Source organism: Ixodes scapularis, unplaced genomic scaffold (assembly GCF_016920785.2).
Source record: "Ixodes scapularis isolate PalLabHiFi unplaced genomic scaffold, ASM1692078v2 ptg000058l_1__unscaffolded, whole genome shotgun sequence".
NCBI lineage: Eukaryota > Metazoa > Arthropoda > Arachnida > Ixodida > Ixodidae > Ixodes > Ixodes scapularis.
The window spans coordinates 893,588-916,976 of NW_024609900.1; the positions used below are offsets into that span (position 1 = coordinate 893,588).

The 23,389-nt window shown below is 48.5% G+C and overlaps 1 pseudogene; it reads left to right on the top strand.

Annotated features, from left to right (window-relative positions):
* The first annotated feature begins 6,981 nt into the window (after positions 1-6,981).
* Positions 6,982-10,034, top strand: LOC120843293 (annotated as a pseudogene).
* The last annotated feature ends 13,355 nt before the right edge of the window (positions 10,035-23,389 follow it).

The following is a 23,389-nucleotide window of genomic DNA, read 5'->3' on the forward strand; positions in this document are numbered from 1 at the left end:
TTTAGAGCACTGCATGGTAGCGCAGAACGAGCAGTTCCTACCTCGGTGCCGTTCCTGGCTGCGCAGGAGCCTTTCGGACTCGGGGTCCGGTTGGTCCGGTCGCGGCGAGGTCTGGCGCGGCGAAGCGCGGAGGCTGCGGAAGCTTCCTCAAGGCGAGCGCACACACGTCGCCTTTGGTCCTGAGTGACGAACTTCGCGCCGTGATCGACCACCTCGAAGGTCAAGGAAGTTCCGTTCCACGATTCTTGGCCAGAGACTTTTCAAGCTTCGTTCTGCGGCGAGGCGTGCTCTTCAAGAACAACTTCGGAACCAGCAACCCTGCCTGACTGCTGGTTGTTCCTGCCAGCCTGCGAGAAGAAATCTTTCAAGCATGCCACGACGACCCGACGGCTGGGGACCTTGGCTATAGCAGGACGCTCGCCCGGATTCGTGAGAAGTACTATTGGCCGAGACTCCCGAAAACCGTCCATTTGTGTACATGGTCGTGCCATGAGTGCCAACGACGTAAGAAGCTTCCGACGAAGCCAGCAGGACTCCTGCAGACAATATCTGCCCCGACTACGCACTTCCAGCACGTTGGAATGGATTTACTTGGACCGTTCCCACATCGACGCAAGGAAACCGTTGGATTATCGTCGTGACCGATTATCTTACACGATACGCCGAGACGAAAGCCCTCCTGTCGGGAACAGCGGTGGATGTCGCTAAGTTTTTCGTCGAATCTATTCTCCTTCGACATGGCGCCCCCGAAGTCTTCATAACCGACCGGGGGTCATCGTTGTTGGCTCAGCTCACGCTAGAGATCCTGTGGCTCAGCTACACCGGCCACCGTCGGACCACCGCGTACCATCCGCAGACCAACGGGCTAACAGAGCGGCTCAACAAGACGATCGCCGACATGATCTCCCTGTACGTCGACGTAGAGCACAAAAAGTGGGACGTGCACACACGCCTTCCTCCGCGACGACACCGTCCGCATGCCTTTTCAGCCGCCTTACAACGGACCGTACCGGGTTACCCGTCGCGACGAGAAAGATTTCACTCTACACGCGAACGGGAAGGGCATCTGCGTTTCTATCGACCGGCTGAAGCCAGCATATATCCTTTCGGACGAATCAAACAACCCGAGTGCATCCTCCAGCGTCCAGCCACAACCCCCGACAGCGCAGCCCGCGCCAGTTACTACACGTTGTGGACGTCAAATACGCTTCCCGGATTTTTACAAGCCCTGGGGGCTCTCCCCTCCGCGAGGGGGTTATGTGGCGACGCACAATCACCAACATTTTGGCGCACTACAAACTCGTCGTCGTCTGCTTCGGGGAAGCACGGCCGCGCGCGACACACGCACGCGGGGCACAGGAACGTCCGTCGACCGCCGCCGCCGAGGCATTGAAACCGCCGTTCGTTTTTCTATGTTGGGATTCGCTCGTCACCACGACACAGCACGACACGTCACGTTCGCCTACAATACCGCAGCTCAAGAACAACCGGGTTTACAGCATTCGAGCTGGTGCATGGCACAAAAGTGACGACCATGCTGGACGCGATGCTGCCCCATGAGCCAGTGGATGACGGATGCGACGATGCGCCTGCAGTCAGTCAGAGAGCAGAAGAGGCTCGCCAACTAGCTCGCCTTCGAATCCAGAATCAACAGCGAGTCGACGCACGCCGGTATGACCTTCGTCACCGGGACCTCGACTTTCCACCCGGAGACTGGGTATGGGTGTGGAGACCGATACTGCGCCGCGGGCTCAGAGAGAAGCTTCTCAAATGCTATTTCGGACCCTACAAAATCTTTCGACGCTTCGGTGATCTGAACTACGGAGTTTTACCCGACAGAACGCGCACATCTGCAAGAGGCCAGCCACGACCCGAGGTGGTGCACGTCGTCGGGCTCAAGCCGTATTACGAACGATAGAACTTTGGACTTTCGTCAAAAAGTGAACTGTGGACTGTGGCTCGCGTCTCTGCTATCCTTTTGCTTTGAATCTGTGTTTTCGTTTGTTCCTGCATCGGGACGATGCACCGGTCTTAAGGCCACGGTCCCACTGAATGTGGCAGTTTAGGCACTTTTTGGCAGGTCATTACTCATCTCCTTGTAAATACTGTTTTGTGGGATGGATGTCATTCGAAAGGCAATGCAATCCTCTTTAATTTTATGTTAAGTATGTGTTGGTTTTTACTGTACATGCGCATTTGTAGCGTCACGAATATGATGGCGCGGACCCTAACTTGCTCCGCTAGTTCATGTTTTATGAACGATCCATTAAAGGTAACACGGTTCCAATATAACAGTTTTGTTAAGATGATGTCGGAGCAGAATGTAACGATACGCTTTTTTGGTATTTGCATTACTTTGTTTTTTGCATCCCTCCAAATATTGCCCTAAAATTGACAATTTTCAGCACAAATATGTTTTTAATGACAAGCGCTAGGGCAATGAATATAGCTACAGATGTAGTGCTTATAATTGGTAATATGCAGAAAAAACTTTAATGTTGTGTAAAATATTTTTGTTTAGATATATAGCAAACGTAGCACTTTTTTGTGCTTCGAGTCATGGTACTTCAAATGCCGCTGAGGAAATAATTAAACTATGATAAAATCTTTTATAACATTTAGAGCTACAATGGTTGCCCAAGAGGTGGACGATGGCGTTTTTTCATTTTCAAAGTCATAACGCTCCAGGAGCCCTTCAAACTTACCTGTTTTTGACGCATATCTCTTTTGGACATCAAACATATTTATTGGCATCTAATAACATTTATTGTTTGGAATAGATATACATTGCGATGTATTAAATTTTCACAATGATCTTGCTTTGGTTTCTTAATAGGTGTAGAGCTTAGCTAATTTGAAAATCAATTAAAAACTGTTTGGGTGTTTTGTTGCGTTACCTGGCGGATGGCAGACAAACTGCTAATTTCTAGTGTTCAAAAAATTTCCGAGGGCGGCATTGGCGTCTGTATCATCATCAATCTCCCTGTCTTTTTACCTTCACATTTAAAAAAAATATATTGGAAGATTTACTATCAATAAATGAATGGTTTAAAGGGGTACTCCACCGATTTTTTGAGCTACTTCAACTAACTATATTTTCTGACTCCCCGGCCTTTACTCTCTCCGGTATGCTATTTAGAATCGCGAAATTCATAATAGGTATTGTGAAATTGTCAAATGAAAATGATGCAAAAACCAATTCATTCAAACTGACGTTCAATTCATTCAAACTGACGTCACGGCACTTTTCAGTGCCGTGACGTCAGTGGAAGGCAGGCTTGCCAGTCGAGCAAGCAGCCAAAAAATAGAATATGCCAATCATTTGTTCCGTGCTGGAGCGCGGGTACTGCAGCGAGCTTCCCAAGCATTCATTTGACACCATGAAACGGCTTCAAATCAGTTTAAAACAAAATCTACAGCCCAAAGAGTGAATCCCTGCCTTCCACTGACGTCACGTTTTTATTGTTGCCAGTAGAGACTTCGAGCTTGGAAAACACGGTGAGGACCAAAACTGTAAATTCAATAACTTCGCAAAAAAACAATATTTTGACCTAATATTTGGGATACTATTTTCGCGATGTTTGTTGGTTAGTTTAGCAAAATTTCAAGCAAATCGGAGACAATGAAAAAACCTGTGGAGTACTGAAATAATACTTAAAAAACAAGCGAGCTGGTGATGATTCATGGTAGTAAAACCCGAGACTCAGGAACACAAAAGGGTACGAACACAACACAACGTCTCAACGTCTGTGGATTACCCCTTTAAAGGGGTCATGAAACGATTTTCCTACTTCTTCCTCCTTAGCTTTAATCCTCAACTCAAATGCGAATTGTGAAATCACGTGGTCGTGACATTCCTTCGGCACCGGAGCGATGACTCCTAGCTTCCACCGTGCTTTTTAGGCACACCATAGAACTTGTCGTTCCCCAGTGACAATAAGTTCCGTCAGGGCACTCATTGGCCACGAACGCGAATCCAAATATTCGTCGACGGATTGATTGTTGACGAGCGCATACGTCCGAGTGACGCAGTTCTCGTGTCCAATGCGTGAGCTGGGCTCTGCTGACGTCAGTTTGGCGCCGGTGACGCGCTTTTGGAACCGCGGATGTATCATAGTGAAAAGGCGGAGAGCTTTCGAAGGCAAGAAGGTACAAAATAGTCCGCTATATTTTCAAATGTTCGTACTAGTGCCACTAAATAAGCTACGCTTCAGAGTAACGACACTTGGCCATATTGTGTCTTAAGATCATGGTTGCCAGTTATCTGAAGCTTTATCTGAGATCACAGGAAATTTTTTTCCGCCCTCCGTAAATGTTTAAACAGTTCGCAACAGAGCAAAGCAATATTACGCAAGCTTCCTAACACCGAATCCAATGCTGAGGAAGTTACGATCTTCAATCATGACGGTCGGCAGTTGCGTCTGCTCTGCATACGAGCCAAAATGGCGGCGCCCACAACAATGTCGGGGAACGGAGTGCCGATACTCTAAGCGCAGCTCATTTAGTGGCTCTAGTTCGTACCGAAAAGCTGGCTTTTGACTTTCTACCCTCTTTCTTTTGGCCAACTAAATGATATGCGATTAGTAAAGTCCCAATTTAAAATCATTCATCCCAACCCAAAATTCGTTTCATGGCCCCTTTAAGTACTAAATCAGGTTAATAAATCTAAGACAAATAATTACACACGCGTAGCGTGATATAATGTGTTCATTATTCGATATGATTGAAATCAATAAACAATAAAGACGAAGAGGAAAATAATACACCCGAGTTCACTTCATGCCTAGAGTCACTAAATGAGCTTCAAAGTATCGGCACTTCGTTCCCCAAAATTGTTTTGGGCGTCGCCATTTTGGGTCTTGTTCAGAGCAAACGCAACTGCCGATCGTCGTGATCCAAAAGTACGACTTCCTCAGCATTGGATGCGGTGATAGGAAGCTGATGCAATATTGCGGCTCTGTCGCGGGTTGTTGAAACATTTGTGGGGGACGGAAAAGCGTTTCCTGTGATTTTAGATAAAGCTTCAGGTAACTGGCAACCATGATTTTAAGCCACAATACGGCCAAGTGTCGTTACTCTGAACCGTAGCTAATTTACTGGCACAAGCGGGAACAATGAGGAAGAGGCAGGTGTCAAAAGGTAGTGGCTTGTGGAATCCACGGGGCTTACGTCATAGCCCCTCCAGATATTACAAGCCTCTTGAACAAGAGTATGAATAGTGTCATTAAATAAGCTCCGCGTCAGAGTCGCGACACTTGGCCATATTGTGGCTTAAAATCATGGTTGCCAGTTATTCAAAGCTTTATCTGAAATCAGGAGAAACAAGAAGCGTAGCTTATTTATACTTCGTTTGAGCTTCGGTCCAGACGCAGCCGATGCTACAAGCGCGAGCATGTGGCCCAGAACCGTGCTTGCACTGCACGAGCGCGCGTACTTGGCAGGGATGCTGAAAGCCCGGAGCTCGCGCTTGTAGCTTTGGCTGCGTCTGGACCGAAGCTGAAACGAAGTATAGAGGCACTAGGCCACACTACTTGAGCTAGCTGAGCACAGCTGGCAGCGGCGCGCGCAAGGCCACGAGGGGAACGTGATGGTGCTCGAGCCATCCCACTGTGAACCAATGTTTCGGCCACCCCACGGGTGCGTGTCGCCATCTATTGGTTTAACTAAGGCCTTGTTCAAGATGGCTGCCGTGGGACCGCAGACTTAAAGAAGGGAATAATGCTGCGAGCGCAGCTGACAGAGCAGGCAGCGCGCTCGGGGTCTAACAGTTATCGCGCTCTCCTTCCACGCAGAAAGCCAGCGTTCGATTCCTGGCCGCGGGTACGCTTTTCTGTTGTCTCTAATGCGATGTTCTGGTAAATCCGAGAGCCGTGTTGGCTAATTCGAGGTTAGAATGTTCTACGCGTGAAACCTTCTACGCCGACCATTCCAGATGCCCACGCGTGTACATAAGGGGCTGCGCGTGGCAAGCCAAGGTCAGTCTCGCCTCAGCACTCGATCCTGCGGTTTCGCCGACATCGACGCCCGCGAAGCTCTGCTGTTTTCTTTTGTTCCCTTTTTGTTTTGCGCAAAAGTTCGCCCAATTAAACGTTAAGTTTCTTCAGTTATTATTGCCTCATCAATTGTCATTCGTGACAGTATGAAAGAGAGCATAGTTTTGTGGCGATAGCCACTGATGAATGAGAAAGAAGACGAGACGTAGACTGTAGACAGCCGCCTTTTGTCTGTCTCTCCACATTTTTAAAGTGTGCACATGGGTAACGGAGCCCGCGATGCCTAAACACTGTTGCGTTCCGCGTTGTAAGTCAAATGCTGCGAGAAATCCGGAACTCTGCTATCACGAGCTGCCGTCTGGGGAGAACTTCCGGGATTCCTGGTTGAAGAACATTTCGCGACAAGGCAGCGAGAAGGGCAGCCAGTGGCATCCAAGCTCCCAGGAGCGTCGTGTGCTCCCTTCATTTTAAGGAGCAGGGGGTCAAAGTTAGGGAGGAAGGGAAAGTTGCTGCGACCGACAACGGTGCCGACTCATTTCCCTTGTATCCATTGTACATGCAACCAGCGCAAAACGCTTGTTCGTGTGCCACCTGTCGCTTCCAAGTCGCATGCGAGCGGTAAAAGTCAACAACGCAAAATGCAGTCCCCTGCAGAAAGAAGACCAACTGTTGATGAGTGCGAGGCCATTGAACCTTGCCTGCAAAAAGAGTTTAAAGTGGAAGAATGTAAGACATCATTAAATTTGACATGCTTCATGGAAGATGCCAAGAAAAACGCGCACCGCCCTCGAATGCAAGCCAAAAGACTGAATGAGTGAATGGAAAAGCTGCGACAAACCTGCGACGAATTTCAAGAGAGATTAAAGCAATACGAAGAGGACAGAGCTGTGCAAGCCTTGATGAATGTTTCAAAAGCCGCATCGGAAGGTGACAAGACTGCAAAATTTGTGATCGAAAATAAAGTGAATTTTGACAAGGCAAGGGCAACATGGCAAGAACCAACGCTGAGAGAATGCGTACTATGGAAAGCGACATCATGTAAAGGATATGACCCAACGCGCATGGAAACTCCTTAAGCTGCCCTGCCGAAGTACGTTGCAGAAGTCTGTCGGGTCGCCTACGGGCGAGAACGGGCTCACGAGCCCCGTCAAAGAACGGCTGCAGTTAGAGAGATAAAGTCTGCTCTCAGAGAAGGAGCCCCACTGCAGCCTCATCATTAACGTAATGTCGATCCAGCAGCAAACTTATTTATGATCGACAAGTTGACAGAATTTTTGGGCTTGTTGACATCAGATGTAAAGCTCGATCAAGAGCCACTGATGTAGCCAAGTGGCTCCTTTGCTTCGTGCTACGTGGGCTTTCCACAGCTTACGTGAATTTAGTCGGCTATGTCTTTACAAGATATTTGAAGGACGACCAGCTCCGGATTATTACGCTCAGTGTCATGAAGGCGGTTGAAGAGGCACAATTTTGGATATTTCGCATCGTCACTGACAACAACTAGACAAACACCGCTATGTTTCGACAGATGTGTGACGACAACACGCTCCAGCACGTTGTGCCGAATCCGGTACGTGAAGCTGAACCGTTGTTTCACTGTTTTGACCCCAATCACTTCAGCAAAAACCTCAGGATGAATCTGCTAGAAAGAGATATATTTAATGCAGCACATATGCTCAAAGTTGGCTTTTTTTAAAAAAAAAAAAGCCCTCTCCAACATTCAAGAGAATCTGTTGGTGAAACCGGTGCGACTTCTGAGCCGAGCTCATGTGGAACCAAACAATCTAGAGAAGATGAAAGTGTGCCGCGCAAAGTTAATATTTTCACCTGTAGTAATTAGCACCCACGAATACCTGCGGAAGAATCCTCAGTCCCACAAGAGTGCTCCAGAATTCCAGGATATTACCTCAACCATCACATTTATGAAAACGGCTGGAATGTGGTACGACCTCCATGATATCTCTGACTGGAAATCCAGATAAACGCCTTTCGTCAGACCAGAAGACGATCGGCTCTCATGGCTTGAAGTTGATTTCATCAGCTACCTCGAGGATATTAAACTCGAAAGTACGAAGTCTCGGGTCAAGTCCCTCATGAAAGAGACCTTTGAGGCAACCGTAATGACAACCAGGCCAACGGTCGCCGTCATTGAGTATCTCCTGACTGACCTCAAGTGAGAACAAACTTTTGGAGCAAAAAGTGTTTTTGTGAGACAAAAACTTGCATCTAAAATGTATTCTTTCGCTCACTTTTTTTTTTTTATTTCAGATTTAAGTATATTCTGACGCGACCTCTCAACAGCGACCCGGTTGAGTCTCTGTTCAGCCGCGTCCGCCAATTCAACGAAGGTAACGACCCAGTTGATGCCAGAACAGCAGTTTTCACGGCAGAAAAGTTGCTCAAGTTTCGTTCGTTATATTGCAATCTAACTGATCTTATGTCCGGCGCCCCGTTTCTCGAGAACAGTGTCAGTGCACACCCGATCAAGTTTCTTAAATAATCCCAATATCGGCGCACAGGTTGGCATTTTGTAGGCTTCCAGATGTGGAAATGTGCCCTTTAGTTTGGAGTGCCAGACGGCGCTCAAATGTGCCAGCTCCGCTTGTGAAACAGGAAATCCTGCAGTTACTGAGACAGCTCTTGGTGTGCTTTGGAAAATTCAGCACTTGATGAAGTACAATGAAGTCCCTTCTGAACTTGAGTTCGCACCGCTGACTTACATGGCCGGCTACTCGGCCTTCATTTGCGGACAAAAGGTGACCATTTTTATTTGTAGAAATTGTCGTAATTCGAAAATAATTAGCTGAAACATTTAGCCTAGCAAAGCAATAGAAATGTCTGAATGGAAGCAAGGAAGGCTAATGTGTAGAACTTCCTCAACTTTGCAGGTGACCTTCCCTGAATGCAAGCTGCAACTTAAAGGGCAACTCCGCTCAATTCCGAAAAATTTAGGCTTACATGTTATTCCATTTCACAAAGCACTACTAAACAACTCTACGTCTTCGGATTCGCGAAATGTGAAATATTATTTGTGTAATCCTAATTTAAACACCAGCTGATACCGAAACTGAAACTTCGGTTGCGTCAGAGTCATGGGCACGTCACGTCGAACCACGTGGTCTTGTGACGTTCGGGAGGGGGGCGAGGGACAGGACACGCGACGCGCACAGGTCGCTTCGCGTGGCGTGGACGGTGACGGCGCGGGCGAGAGGGGGAAGGGGAGAAGACGAAAGAGAAAGAGAGTGGAGAAACAGACCGATAAGCGCGCAGGGCAGCGCAAACTAGCGCATCCGCGTTGCGGTGACCACGTGAACGCCCGGTCAGCCAACACCGGGAAGAGAAACTCATGACGTCATCGTTCAATATCGCTCTGAGAAGTAAAAACAAACAAAACGTGAGAATGACGTACACATGCCTCTGACGTAGGGGCTCAACGTATGCCGCTCCAACTCCGTCGCATTAACTGCGCTGACGATTGCGCCTCGCGTCGCACGCTAGAGTTGGCAGATTTCGGCGACTTGGCTCAGTTGAAGGTTTGCTGGCCAGTTTATTAAATATATTGACGGAATTAGATCGTAATATTTGACATGGGGTCTTCCTATATGATACTGAAGAGGGCTACATAGTTTTCTAAATATCAAAAATGAAGCGGAGTTGCCCTTAGAGGGAATTGCATCACGTGACGGAGCATATCAGTTCGTGTTTAGCCTTGACCAAGGAGGACTTAGCTATCCACGGCCTTAAGCTGTCTGGCTGTGCAAGATCACCTCCACCTTTGTCGAGAGGGCTCTATAGTCGGCAGAGATTCTTCGTTGTGGACGATTTTGCAAGGTCCTCTCGAGCGCTGTGCTTCCACACCTTATCGACTGCCCGCTGATGTGGTGCACTAACTGCAGAGACCCGTCATGCAGCGAAGAGCTCTGCGAGCTCTTTCTCCAAAGACCTCTTTTGGCAAACTGGACTGGTGACCTGAACAGTTCTCTAGAGAATATATTGAGGCTTTCGCGGAAGCCTTTTTCCCGAAAGGTACACCGCTTGTGAACTATATGACTTCCTTGACCTGTTTGTGAGCAATGAAGTTTACATTGCTGAGGAGTCCGTTTCTTGTTGTCCTTCACAGATAAATAAAAGGCACAGCTCGAGCGTGCTCCAGCGTCGGTTAAAACTTGAAATTATATGGTCTAGCTAAATCTAACTATAACTCATATATCACAGATGTAACAGAAAGAAGGCGACACTTACTGGAACAATTAAACGACTATTCGCTCATACTGCCAGCTGAATCCGGCTCTAACGCGCAGCCTGCAGCTCAGTGAGCTCCTCGCAGAAAGAATCGCGTGCTTTTATTCTACAGATTAGTGACATTATTCATGCAATCTGGCATAGACCGATCTCCCTAGGCGTTCGGCGCATGCGTGTCGCCGCCATAACTTTAGTTCAGAAGAGGCAGACGGTCGTGCATGCGAGGCCTCTTGTCGCCTCGTGCTCCACTCGCGCAGACCTCCAGCGGGGTTGTCGCACGTGCAGAAAGAGTAAAGTTCCCTCGATGCATTGCGGCAGCGATGGCTTAGTCAAACTGGCTGGTGAGATCGGTCTATGAAGACTTGCCGCTTCACGTAAAACGATATGAATAGTGTATGTGAGGTTAAAAGCGCTAAAAACAACAAGTATTATAAATTGAAATAAAAATTATTTTTATTTCAATTTATAATACTAAATATGTTCTTTTTAGCAGCAGTGACTTTAATTTCATCTTTCTTTTCTTCCTTTTCTTTTTTCACTTCCACCTTGTCGTTCTCAAGATGATCTATTAAATTTGACAGTTGTAAGTAAGCGCTCTGTCCTGTCCCCTCCTTCTCTTCTCAGTCTTTTGCGCTTTCAAATCCACCGTCTAGATAAGGTATTACAACCGGTCTACACCTCGGCTTCTCTCCTACAGCACCACATACTCCCCGTAGTTTCTTTATCAGGCCCTCTGCCACACCCACAAAAAGCGTAGGTGGAAAGCCTCCATCCTCTAGTTTCAATATCTGCAAACTAAAGCTGTCTTCTTTTAGTTTGCAGATATTGAAACTAGAGGATGGAGGCTTTCCACCTACGCCTCTTGTGAGAACGCCTCCTACCTCGTCAGCTTCAAGAAGCTGACGAGGTAGGAGGGCCGAGTTTTTGTGCCGAGAACGCCTCTCACTAGGCGGCGCTAAAATTCGGTCCTCAGCCTTGAGCAGGCTCTTCGATAGGGAGCGCTCAGATAAAGTGGTCGTAAGTATAGAGTTGGTCGTGCTCGATACAAAAAGATTACGCCGCAAATATACATACAAATATACAAGCGTGCGCCCCGCAGTAACAGTCTCTATCGGCGAATGCAATGGCCTGAGGAACGCAGCCAGCACGCTAAAAATCTCGCAGGCCATTTCGGAAGATGCTTTGCGCGACACTATGCCGCTAGGATCGCTTCGATTTTGCAAGAGATCTATTGGGGTTTTGACAAAAATCCACCAGAAGACGACTCGGCGAAAATGCTCCACGCGGGTCACGTGCGTCACGTGCCCATGGATAACATATGGTTCGATTTTCATGGCGACTTGCAGCTGCTCCTTTCTCTTCGTAGCTCAGAGACCAGGCCGGTTCACTATGAACGTCTCAACCAACAGAAAAGTGCCAGCCACTGCTGGAACCATAGACAGCAGTCGAATCTTGAGCGTCACCGTGATAGCGTGCCTGATAATGGCGTTTGCTTCCCTGACTCTGGCCTTAGTGATTCTCGTCGTGATGACCGACACAAAAGGAACTGCCCCGAGAAACGACACCAGCTACTGTTGTCCCGACGTGGCATCACAGCTCATCGCGGCCGCCAATTTCACCTTGGACCCTTGCGTTGCTTATACCAAGTACGTTTGCCACAACATGGACGCCCTCAGCAGAAAAAAAGGAGACAACCAATCCTTAGAGGCGCTTCGTATATCCGCAACTATCGGTCTATTCCGAAGTTCTGCCGCGAAATATATCGCCGCGTTTCATCGAAGCTGCCTGTTTACCCTAGGCCAGGGCTCCGATCTGCCCGAGAAAGCCATGACAGCACTTCTAGAGACGACCGGAGTTTCGAAAACCATGAGTCGGACGGACGTTCTTCGCGTTCTGATTCAGCTGTCCGTTCTGCACGGCCTTCACACACCGGTCGCTATAACAGTGCTCCCACTTTACGAAGGAAACAACGTTTTCACCATGGCCCCCCATGTGCAGTCAACCTTCGCCGGAGGTAGATACGATTACGTGCGTCAAAAAGTGCTCACTGCGTACAACGAAATATTGCGAGTCAACGTGTCAAAAGAGGACATGTCGAAACTGCACTCGTCGTCACCAAAAACGAAGCTAGGGAGTGTGACATGTAAAGATGGCTTTCAGGTCTTGCACACACTCGTTTCAGGCGTTTCTCAGCAAGAGTGGATCGCCATGGCAGCTCCGTTTCACATCGGGCCAACACCGAGTGTTATGTGTTACACGGACATCGACTTCATTTCGGAAATATTGCACGGCTTGACCTCGGAATCCGAACGTCGGGAAGTTCAGCTTGCTCTTCTCTTGGTCACGTGCAGCGTCGACCTCGTCTTGCGTCGCTACGCGCATCAACCGAACACCAATTCTCTATTTTCGAGGTGTGAGAGTTGGACCAACCAACTGACGCCCCTTTGGAGAATAATCGCCCTCGAACAACTAACGGATTCACAGAGGGACCGCGATGTGCGGGGCATTTTCATCGCCACGAAGAAGGCCGTCATTGGTGACGTGCTGGAGCTTTTGCATCCTGCAGACGCGTCATACGCCGAACGCCTCCTGTCCACAGTACGCCTTGTTCTACCAAAACAGCTGATCCCCGATGATCTGCCGCTCCCAGAAGCCGAACCCAACTACTATCTGAACGTCCTTACAATGAAGCTGTACCGAGTCACTGTAGACAAGCGGCTTGAGGCGTTTGTCCTAGACCCGTATGAGTTACACCACGCGTGGCTGGAGACGACCATCAGGCGTCTCCATAACGACGTCATTCTGGTGCCTTCCTTAGCCTACCCCTCGTTCAGGTTCGGCAACGACGTGGATCCCGCCATCAACGCGGCTACGGTGGGCGTGGAGATGGCTTTCGAGATGTGGAGTCTCGTGTTCGACTTCGACAACTGGTCCGAGGAAAGTGCCTCCAGAATACGAGAGCACATCGCTTGTTCTTCCGTCGGGATCTCGCGGGGCCGCACTTTGCACACCAAGGCCCGCCTGTCCATCAAATCGGCGTCCGCATCCGTGCGAGCAGTTGGCAGACCCTGGCACCTGCCTCAGTACGTCTGGGGCCACAACCGTCTGTCCAGGGCACAGATGTTCTACATGAAGTTCGCCACGCAAAACTGCGCCGGGTGGATGGGAACGAAATCGGGAGACAACGTGCTTACGAGCCTTCGCGACTTCAGAGAAACCTACAACTGCCCCCTTTCTGCGAGCAAGGCCGTCAACTGTTCTTTCGATTACTAATTTTAGGGAATACGTCCAACCTTTCAGTATGCATTTCCGATTGATCTGTCCGCTACACACCCATCTTGTTTGATGCAACGCATCGGTTATCTAGTCTTGCCTAATGTACTATAAAGAAGAACTCTGCGATCGAAATACTTGAATTTGAACGAAAGCTGCGAGTTTTACGCACAGCACCCGACGCAGCCGATGCTACGATCAATAGGGCCAATCAAACAGCTTCAAAAGTCAATCATCTGTGCTAATCATTTTATGCGTTTGCCATTACCAACTAAACCAATGACGCAGAGTAAATGCGCCGTGATATTGCACTTATGTTTCCATCGTGTTGGGGTTTAGCCTGCAATTGTAAACCCACAAGGAAACGAAAAAGTGAAAGCTGCTTACAACTCCCTGTAACGCCGAATTAGAGCGCAGCTCTTGAGGAGGAGGAGGGAAGGGCACTGGGGGGGGGGGGGGGTAAACTAACCAGGGGGGGTCACGTGACCTTGGGGGTCACGTGACCCCCAATGCCGATGATGTCATCACTGACGTCTCTGATGACGTCATCAGTGACGATGACGATGCGGGTACCGATGACGTCATTAGTGACGTCACTGATGACTTCACCAGTGATGATGACGATGACGATGCGAATGTCGGTAACGTCATCAGAGACGTCGCTGATGACGTCATCAGTGATGATGACGATGACGATGCGGATGTCGGTAACGTCATCAGTGATGATGACGATGACGATGCGGATGCCGGGGACGTCATCAGTGATGATGACGATGACGATGCGGATGCCGGTGACGTCATCAGTGACGATGATGACGACGATGTGGATGCCGGTGACGACATCAGTGACGTCACTGATGACGTCATCAGTGATGATGACGATGACGATGCGGATGTCGGTAACGTCATCAGTGATGATGACGATGACGATGCGGATGCCGGTGACGTCATCAGTGATGATGACGATGACGATGTGGATGCCGGTGACGTCATCAGTGATGATGACGATGACGATGTGGATGCCGGTGACGTCATCAGTGATGATGACGATGACGATGTGGATGCCGGTGACGTCATCAGTGGCGATGACGTCATTGGGGGTCACGCGACATCGGCGGGGGTCACGTGACCTCAGGGGAGTCACGTGACTTCGGGGGGGGGGGGGGTCACGTGACCTCGGGGGGTCACGTGCCCCCCACGAGGTCACGTGACCCCGGTGGGGGGCTCGCGCGGTGCATTATGGGACATTTCCCATGATGCACCGGGGTCACGTGACCTCGGGGGGGTCACGTGTCCCCCACGAGGTCACGTGACCCCGGTGGGGGGCTCGCGCGGTGCATTATGGGACATTTCCCATGATGCACCGCGCGGTTACGCCGACGCCGACGGCGACGCCAACGGCGACGCCGACGGCGACGCCGACGCCGCTCAAGCCGGAAACGGGCCCCTAAGAGCTGCGCTCTAAAAAAAAGAAACGAGCGCAGTGACAATGCACTTTAGGCACTGCTTGATCGGGTCTATCCGATGGTAGCGTCAGCTGCAGTCGGGTAGAATGTGGAACGGAGTATAGGGCCTCTAAACTCGTCACACACAAAGTTGGGGCTTAAGTTGACGGAGCCCACCGATTGGCCTATTGCGGCGACGACTTCGCGCTTTTTTCGCCGACGTCCATTCGACACGCTCCGCGAACTTTCGTCTCCAACTTTGTGTTTTACGAGTTTAGGGCCCAATGTAACTTTGTGTTGTTTGTCTGTACAATTCCAGACAAGATATAATTCATATTATATTATTTTGACGAACTGTGTTTTTTCTTACAACCAGAAGCCGAGGCAAGGAAAGTAATTTCACGCCTCTTTCTAAAACCAAATTTTTAAAGATGATCTAGGCGGAAAAATAAGCTAAATAATTTGTGTGTAAATTTTTATTAGGCAAAGTCGTATTTTTTTGTCTTTAGTTGGTGACAGGTTAAGTGCAAAGTGGAAGGTCCGCCCCTTACTTTCCAATTTACTCAACCTCTAACCGACCAAAGAAATATTTATGTGGAGGGTTGTTTCGATCCTAGTAGAGTTTTGTTCTCCCAAAACTGTACTGAGAGAATAATTAAGGCTGTTTAGATATTTATACTGCGTGTAATCGGTCAGCCATTTCAAATTTGCGAGGAGTCACTCGCTGTAGATGAGCAATTTAGCCCTTGCGGTACAACCGCTAGCCTGGGGTCTAACGTAAACCACGCAGTAGTGATACACTGTAGTAGTGATACATAGGGATGCCGCGAACTCTTTTCGAACTGAAGGTTTGATGATCGAATCAAGCGCTTCGAAAGGTTCGAAAGATTTTGAATTTTCGAACTTTTTATATCAAGAAGTTTGACGGAACTCGAATTTTCGAAGTTGTTAAACTAAGAAGTTCGATACTTTTCGAAATTTTAAACTTTGCACGTTCAGAAATGCCATTTTTTTTCGAACCTTTGATCTTATTACGCTAAAAAGTTCGATCCCTTTCGAATTTTTTGTAGTTATTATGCTGCAAAATTCGATGCTTGTCGAACTTTTGACCTTGATATAGTAAAAAATCGATGATTTTCGAAGTTACGAATTTCTTGCACTAAAAGTTCGAAGCTTTTCGAACTTTCCTACCTCCTATGCTAAGAAATTCGATAATTTGCGAACTTCGAAACTTATTTATCTAAAGAAATCAATAAATTTCGAACTTTCGAATCCTGAGAAGTCAAAAGTTTGACGAACTTGAAGTTTTAGATAAAAGTTTTAAGTTTGTCGAACTTCAAAAGACCGGTGGCGGTTTCATTTGGATTCAAGCAGGGAGGTACATTCGTACTTTTTTTCGCCATTTTTACATGCGGTGCCGCATTCCTTACGAAAGACAATGCCGTTGTGGCATGCTTAGTTTTGAAGAAATGAATTCCCGAAGGAGCAAGGAGGGACAAAGTGTTTTTGACAGTTGTCGTTTGTGCCATATTTGAAGCGCGCTATACCCGAAGCTTTTCATGGTAGAGATGCTAAACTTTTTAAGAATTATCTTTGTATAGCCTAGGTAAGTGTCGTCTTAATTAAGATGTGATTATTGTTGCTCAAGACGAGTTTCGAAGAAATGTCCAAACATGTATCTAGGGGCAATTATGCCCTAAACTTGGTAATTTGTTCGTGTAAATTGTTTGAGGTATTGCATTAAAATTAACACCACAGGCAGTATATATCATTACCATCTGTAGAATAGAAAATAATGTATTTATGGTTATTCTTACGTTGATGAAAAAATTAACTCATGGTGGAAGATTTCTAATATTGTTGTAGTCCGCACGTCAAAAAAAAAAAAAAAAAAAGAAAAAGAAAAAAAAAGACATTTTTAATTTTTGTTTGTCTCATTTCACGTTCCTGGGACGTGTTTCTTTTAGCCTGAACACATTTTGGTAGGAGAAACTTGTTTCGAAGTTCTGGGCCTCTGAATATGCAAGAATACAACACTTCCGGCGGGTTCATGCGATAGTTTTTTTTTAGATGCGGAGCATCTCTTGCTCGGGCTATGTCCCGCGGCGTCGTAGTCCGCACTCACACTACGCATGCGCAACTCTCCTCGCTGCGCGTGCGTTCTCTCTCTCTCTCCAACAGCTGCGCGTGCGTTTTCTCTCTCTTCAACAGCTGCGCGAAGTGCACGCAGCTACGAGCTGCGTGCACTTCGCGTGCGTTCGCTTCTACTCACACCGCGCGCGCAGGCGCAACTCTTTTCCTCTAGTTTCTTCTCCTTCAAGTTTGAATATAAGCAGCGGTAGCGCGCTGCGCGCGTTCAAGGGGAGGAAGTGGCCGAGTGGTTTGTGGCCGACCACCGAAGTGTTCGGACGCAAGATGACGAGCTCCCAAGGAGCGGTATCAGCGGCCGTATCTGGCCGTGGCTTATCTGATGTTGAAGGCTCTGCTGACTATAAGATTATTTTGCCACCCCTGCCCAACGGATACATCGCTAAAAATTCTGTTTTTTTACATTGCGACGCCCGCAACCGGCCGTATCGCATTCAAGATTTTCGAGAGGAACTTCTGCGTTTGAAGGTGCTTCCTGAGTTGGCGTCGGCGGGCGCCCACCAGATGAACCACGTGTGGATGCTTCGCATGCACACGTTGGCAGCGAAGCAGTGCCTAATCGACGCCAAGGAGCTGCGAGTCAAAGGTGGGCGGTGCCTGGTCCTTGACCCCGCCAACACCGAGGTCAAGTTGCGGCTTCACTGGGTCCCTTACGACGTGTCCAGTTGTCAGGTACGTCGAGAACTCGAGCGCTACGGGAAGGTCTCGGACGTCAGCCGGGAACACTTCCGCGAGAGGGGCTTCGAGGGCGTCAAGACGAACACGAGGGTCGTCCAGATGACCCTGAGAGACGGCGTCACGGTGGATGACATCCCTCATGATATTCGCCTCGAGGGGTGCAAAGTCCTCGTGCTGGTTCCCGGACGAGCTCCTCTGTGCCTCCGCTGTCGGCGCAAGGGGCACATCAGGAGAGACTGCCACGTCCCCCGGTGCACGGAGTGCCACCGGTTTGGCCACGAGAGTGCGGACTGCGTCCGCACCTACGCTACCATGGCGCAAGAACGGGTGGACAACGATACGAGCGACCTGCAAATGGACGAGGCGGAGGCAGAAGACGCGGCCGGAGGAATCACACCCCCCACCGCAGATCCCAAGAACACGAGCCCGGACGTCCGCCCGACCACTCAGGTCGAGGCCTCCACCCGAGTGCGACGCCTACCACTAGCGACGACCGCTGAGTCTGGGAAGAATGCGGCTAGCACCACCCAGCCCCCCTCCCGGATGACGCAGAGTCCGGTAACGTCCGGGGCCAACGCCGGGGACGACCAGCAGCCCCAGGAAGACGACAGCGGAGCAGCGGAAGCCATGGATGCCGAAGCCATCCTGGCTGGCATCCATGGCGTCACGGTGGATGATGCTCTCGCCGATACCGCTCCCGAAGGCGAAGGCGGGGGCGAACTGCCCTGGCACCACGTGGGACCCAAGAAGCACCGAAGAGCACCGCCCAAGCCCCGCATCCCCGCGGATGGTCGCCAGCGCAAGGACTCGTTGTGAGTGAATGACACTCGGACCCTTTCGTATGTGCTTAGTTATAAAACTGATTTAAACGGGTGAACCTTTCCTTTTGGCAAAAGATCGTTTAAAAGCCTTTTTTCTTGGATGACACCTGAACGTTACCAACCTTTTCGTTGCGCCACGCTAAATGTGCGAGGGTTTAACTCTAGAAAAAAACAATACCAGGTGCAAAGGCTTTTAAACGAGGAAAACATCGATATCCTTGCCGTCCAAGAAACAAAAATGCACGAGGACGATCAAATTGCACTCGCATTAAGACCATTTTTAAGTGCGTACGAAGTGTGTGTCAGCCATGCTGTCGGTACATCCGCGGGATGTTTTTTTTGTTTCTTTCGAAGCGTATTGCGCTTACTGACCTTAAGGTCACTACAGATAGTGGGGGTCGCCTGATTTTTTGTGACTTTTTGCTGGGGGGTTTGCAGTGGCGTGTATTGTGTATTTACGCCCCAAACAGAAACTGTGAGAGAGAGCTTTTAGAGCGCAGCTCTTAGGGGCCCGTTTCCAGCCTGAGCGGCGTCGCCGTTGGCGTCGGCGTCGCCGTCGCCGTTGGCGTCGGCGTCGCCGTCGCCGTCGCCGTCGGCGTCGGCGTAACCGCGCCCCTCCCTCTCCTCCTCCTCCCTCTCCTTCTCCCCCTCCTCCTCCCCTCCTCCTCCCCCTCTTCCTCCTCCCCTCCTCCTCCTCCCCCTCCTTCTCCTCCTCCTCCCCTCATTGTCCGGCTTGAGCGGCAAGGAGGAAAGCAGTACGAAGGTGGAGGAGGGGGGGAGGAGAGACGAGGAGGCGGAGGCGAGGGGAGGGGAGGAGCTTGAAGGACGAGGAGGTGGTAAAGGAGAGGGAGGGGGAGCAGGAGGGGAGGAGGACTAGCAGGCATGATCACGAGGGAGGAGGAGGAATATACCCTCCACTCCTCCTCCTCAAGAGCTGCGCTCCAATTCGGCGTTACAGGAAGTTGTAAACGGCTTTCACTTTTTTTCGTCAGATAACAGAATATATTAATTGCGAAAAATATGTGATTTTTTTTAGGAGATTTTAATTGTGTGTGTAATGTCCGAGATAGGGCATCAGCGAAATCGCCTAGCGATAGTAGTAGTACCTTGTTAAGAGATATTTTGGATGAGTATTTGTTGACGGACGTTGCGGATATGCACGTCGAACGTGAGGAACTTCGTTTCACCCACTTTCAGCAGTCATCGCATGCGCGATTAGATCGCATATATGTGTCCGCGGAATTAGGCCCTATTACAGTGGCATACTCTGTCAAACCTGTGTTTTTCAGCGATCACTGTCTCGTAGGCGTAACGGTTGGAAAAAAAAGTAAATCGTCACGAAAATTTAGCTGGGGTCTCTGGAAATTTAATGTCAACCTCCTCAAGGATAAAAGCTTTACTGATGGAGTGATTAATATTTTAGATAAATTAGGCGAAAAAAAATACTTAAGTTTCACTGAGAAGTGGGAATTATTTAAAGAGGAGGTTAAACTGTTAGCTATAGAAAAGTCGTCCATCGCCAACTACGTATCAAAGAAAGAAGAAAATGGTTTGCAGCAGTACTTGCTCGCGCTTCTCAAAGACGATAGCGAGTGCCCTGGTAGATACGCTGAAGAGATAAAGGAAGTTAAGCGTGAATTGCAACGTTTTCAAAATAATCGGTATCGTGGTGCGGTTGTGCGGGCGAGGGCGGAGAAGTTTTTGCTCGGCGAACAGCCCACGAAGCGAGCACTGGCGGATGAAAGATGCTTTGCGCTGGCAAAAGAGATAACCGCTTTGGACCATGAAGGCGTCATCTGCAAGGACAAAGACGGCATTCAAAGAGCATTTGTTGCACATTACACGAACCTCTTTGGAGACAAAGGTGAGCCGAAAGAAACAGCCGCCTTGAAAGGTCTTCTCCAGATAGCACCTGAGCTATCCACAGAAACAAAGGACTAGATGGAACAACCCATCACAAAGTCGGAGATTGACCGAGCCATTGAGAGCCTCGCTGCTCATAAAACGCCAGGTCCAGACGGCCTCTGCGCTGAATTCTATCAGCATTTCAAAGACCAGTTGTCGGTCTTCCTTTTCGAAGTAATCCGTGAGGCTTATCGACGTCAAGCGCTTCCGCCCTCGTTCCTACAATCGCACACGATACTGATCCCCAAGTCTAAAGACGAAGCCCAGAGACGTAAGGTATCGAGCTACCGTCCTATTGCGTTGAGCAACGTAGACTATAAGATCTTTGCGAAGGTGTTGGCGAGACGACTTCAGCACGTTATATGCCAGTTAGTTGGGGACCATCAGACCTGTGGAATTAAAGGGAGGGCAATTCAAACGAACATTCATGTCGCGAGGACTATACTCGAAAACTCTCGAGCAGAGGGAAGCCAGGTAGCGATGATTCAAATTGACCTGGAAAAGGCGTTTGACAGAGTATGCCACCGGGTGCTGTGGGAGGTTCTAAATAAAGCCAATGTAGGTAACATTGTTTTTGAAGGAGTCAAGATGGCGTACTCAGGTTGTACGACGCGTCTTGTCATTAACAATTCCTTGTCAGAAAAGATTAATGTCCTATCTTCTGTGCGACAGGGGTGTCCCATGTCTTCTTTATTATTTTGTCTCTACCTTGAGCCGCTCTGTCTAAGTGTTATCAGAAGCGAGCACGTTGAGGGGTACACAATGGGGAACGTGGAAGTGAAAGTACTGGCATATGCTGATGATCTTGCTTTTTTCTGTCAGGACAAGACTAGCATTTCAAAAGTCTTAGATTTGTGCAAAATTTTCTGTGATGCTACAGGTGCTAGTATTAACAAAAATAAATGTCTCGGGATATGGTACGGGCAGGGGGGCGATGCGCCGGTTTTTTTTTTTTGAGGGGATTCATTGGACATGTTCCCCAGGTAGATACCTGGGAGCTCCTCTGGATCACATGGAAAAGAGTTCGCCTTACTGGGAAGGTGTGATAGAGGATTTGAAGGAACGCACGAGGAAATGGAGGGGTCGTAACATGTCTATTTTCACCAGGGCTTCTGCTTGTAATATTTTTTTAACCGCGAAGCTCTGGTACGTTTTGCAAGTGCTATACTGTGCGCGCTGCAATATTCAAAAAATGCATAGAGTTTTTGCGCTGTTCATTTGGCAATGTGCTGGAGAACCGATGCGTAGAGATAACCTTTTTCTTCGTCCGCTCAAAGGCGGTCTTGGGCTGTCTCATTTGTTTCTTAGGCAGTTAGTATCGCGTTTTATTTTTATGAGAGACCAGAGACACCCATTATTACAAGTCATGTTTCAAACGAAACTTACCAGTCATTTGCCAGAATTTTTTGTATCGTCCGTTATCGGTTCCCCATCAAAGATGGTTGGGTTTGTTAAGGAAGTAGTTGCCGCCTTTCGTTTTTGAGTGTACGGTACTCTTTGGAATACTTGGCCACCGTTAAAAGGCGGACCCTGTACCGGCACCTACGAGAAAGTGTTTTTCCTGTACCTTTTTATCGTTCACTATATGAAAACGGACCTGGAAATGATGTGTTGTGCCGAGTTAAGAAGATGAGAATACCTCCAACCGCAAAATCTTTTTTCTTTCGCTTGCATTCTGGATCGCTGCCGGTAAAAACATGGCTTTGGGAAAGAAGTTTGCCTGTTCCTGGGGGCGTTAACTGCCCACTATGTAAAGTCCCGGAAACAGTAGAGCACTCCTTTTTGTACTGTTGGGACGCTGTTTTTCTATGGGATGTTCTCAAGAGGACCTTGAAGAAAGAATTAGTCATAACATCCTATAATATACGTTTTCTGGCTGTTGAACGTGAAGATAATGTTCCCTATGATCTTTTTATGCTGCTAGCAATATTCAGTCTCTGGAAATCTCGCATGTCGGTTAGACATGCCGAGCACCCACCAAAAGGGGCAAGAGCATTTTTGATTGAACTGGTAACCCAGGTGAAGAGTGTCTATGAATACAGTGAGAGTTTGCCGGAATGGGCAAACCTATTTGATGATGTGATGAGAATGAAAGAATTTTAAATGTACGGCTGCCTACAAGTGCTGGGAAGTCTTTTTTATTGTTTTAAAACGCTGAATAAAGAAAAAAAAAAAGAGGAAGTGGCCGAGTGGGCTAACGCGTCTCAGCTCGGAGCGTGGAGCGAAAGCTTGCGCTGGGAACCTCCTGGGTTCGAGTCCCCGCCACCCCCGCCCGTTTCGATCTGGATGAGTTTCGTACCGGCACGCGTTCGTGTGATGACTACTGCGTGATGCACGCTAAGAATCCCAGGTTAGCGGTTGTACTGCACTGGCTAAATTTCTCATCTACAGCTAAGAGACCGATTACCCGCTGAGGCGCATGTCCATCAAGGCTGTATAAACATAAAGAGCGAACCAATTTCTGCGCGCGTTCAGTTCACCGCTGTTGACTCCACCTCACTTCGTTCTTCCGATGAAGTGTGATGGAACGATGCTCCGCATCACCCCATGGTTCCCCTCGGGAAGATGGTGTAATTTTTTCTCCAGCTTTTCATTCCCGCATTCATTGTTATGTTTATTATTTTTTTTTTTACCAATGGAATAGTTATTTGGGTTGAAAAGACATAGCTTTGAACTTCCGAACCACTAAGCATGTGACGAGTAGTGCCTTCTGACAACGAGTTTCTAACAATGACCATCTACGCGATCTTTTATGCAGTGAAGAGCGACAGTATATAGCTATACAAATGCATAAATAATTTCAAAATAAAGAAGCTGGACCACGCCCTCTTTTCCCGTACTGTTTTCTTTAACTGTCGAAAATATCGAAATCTTTCGAATTCGA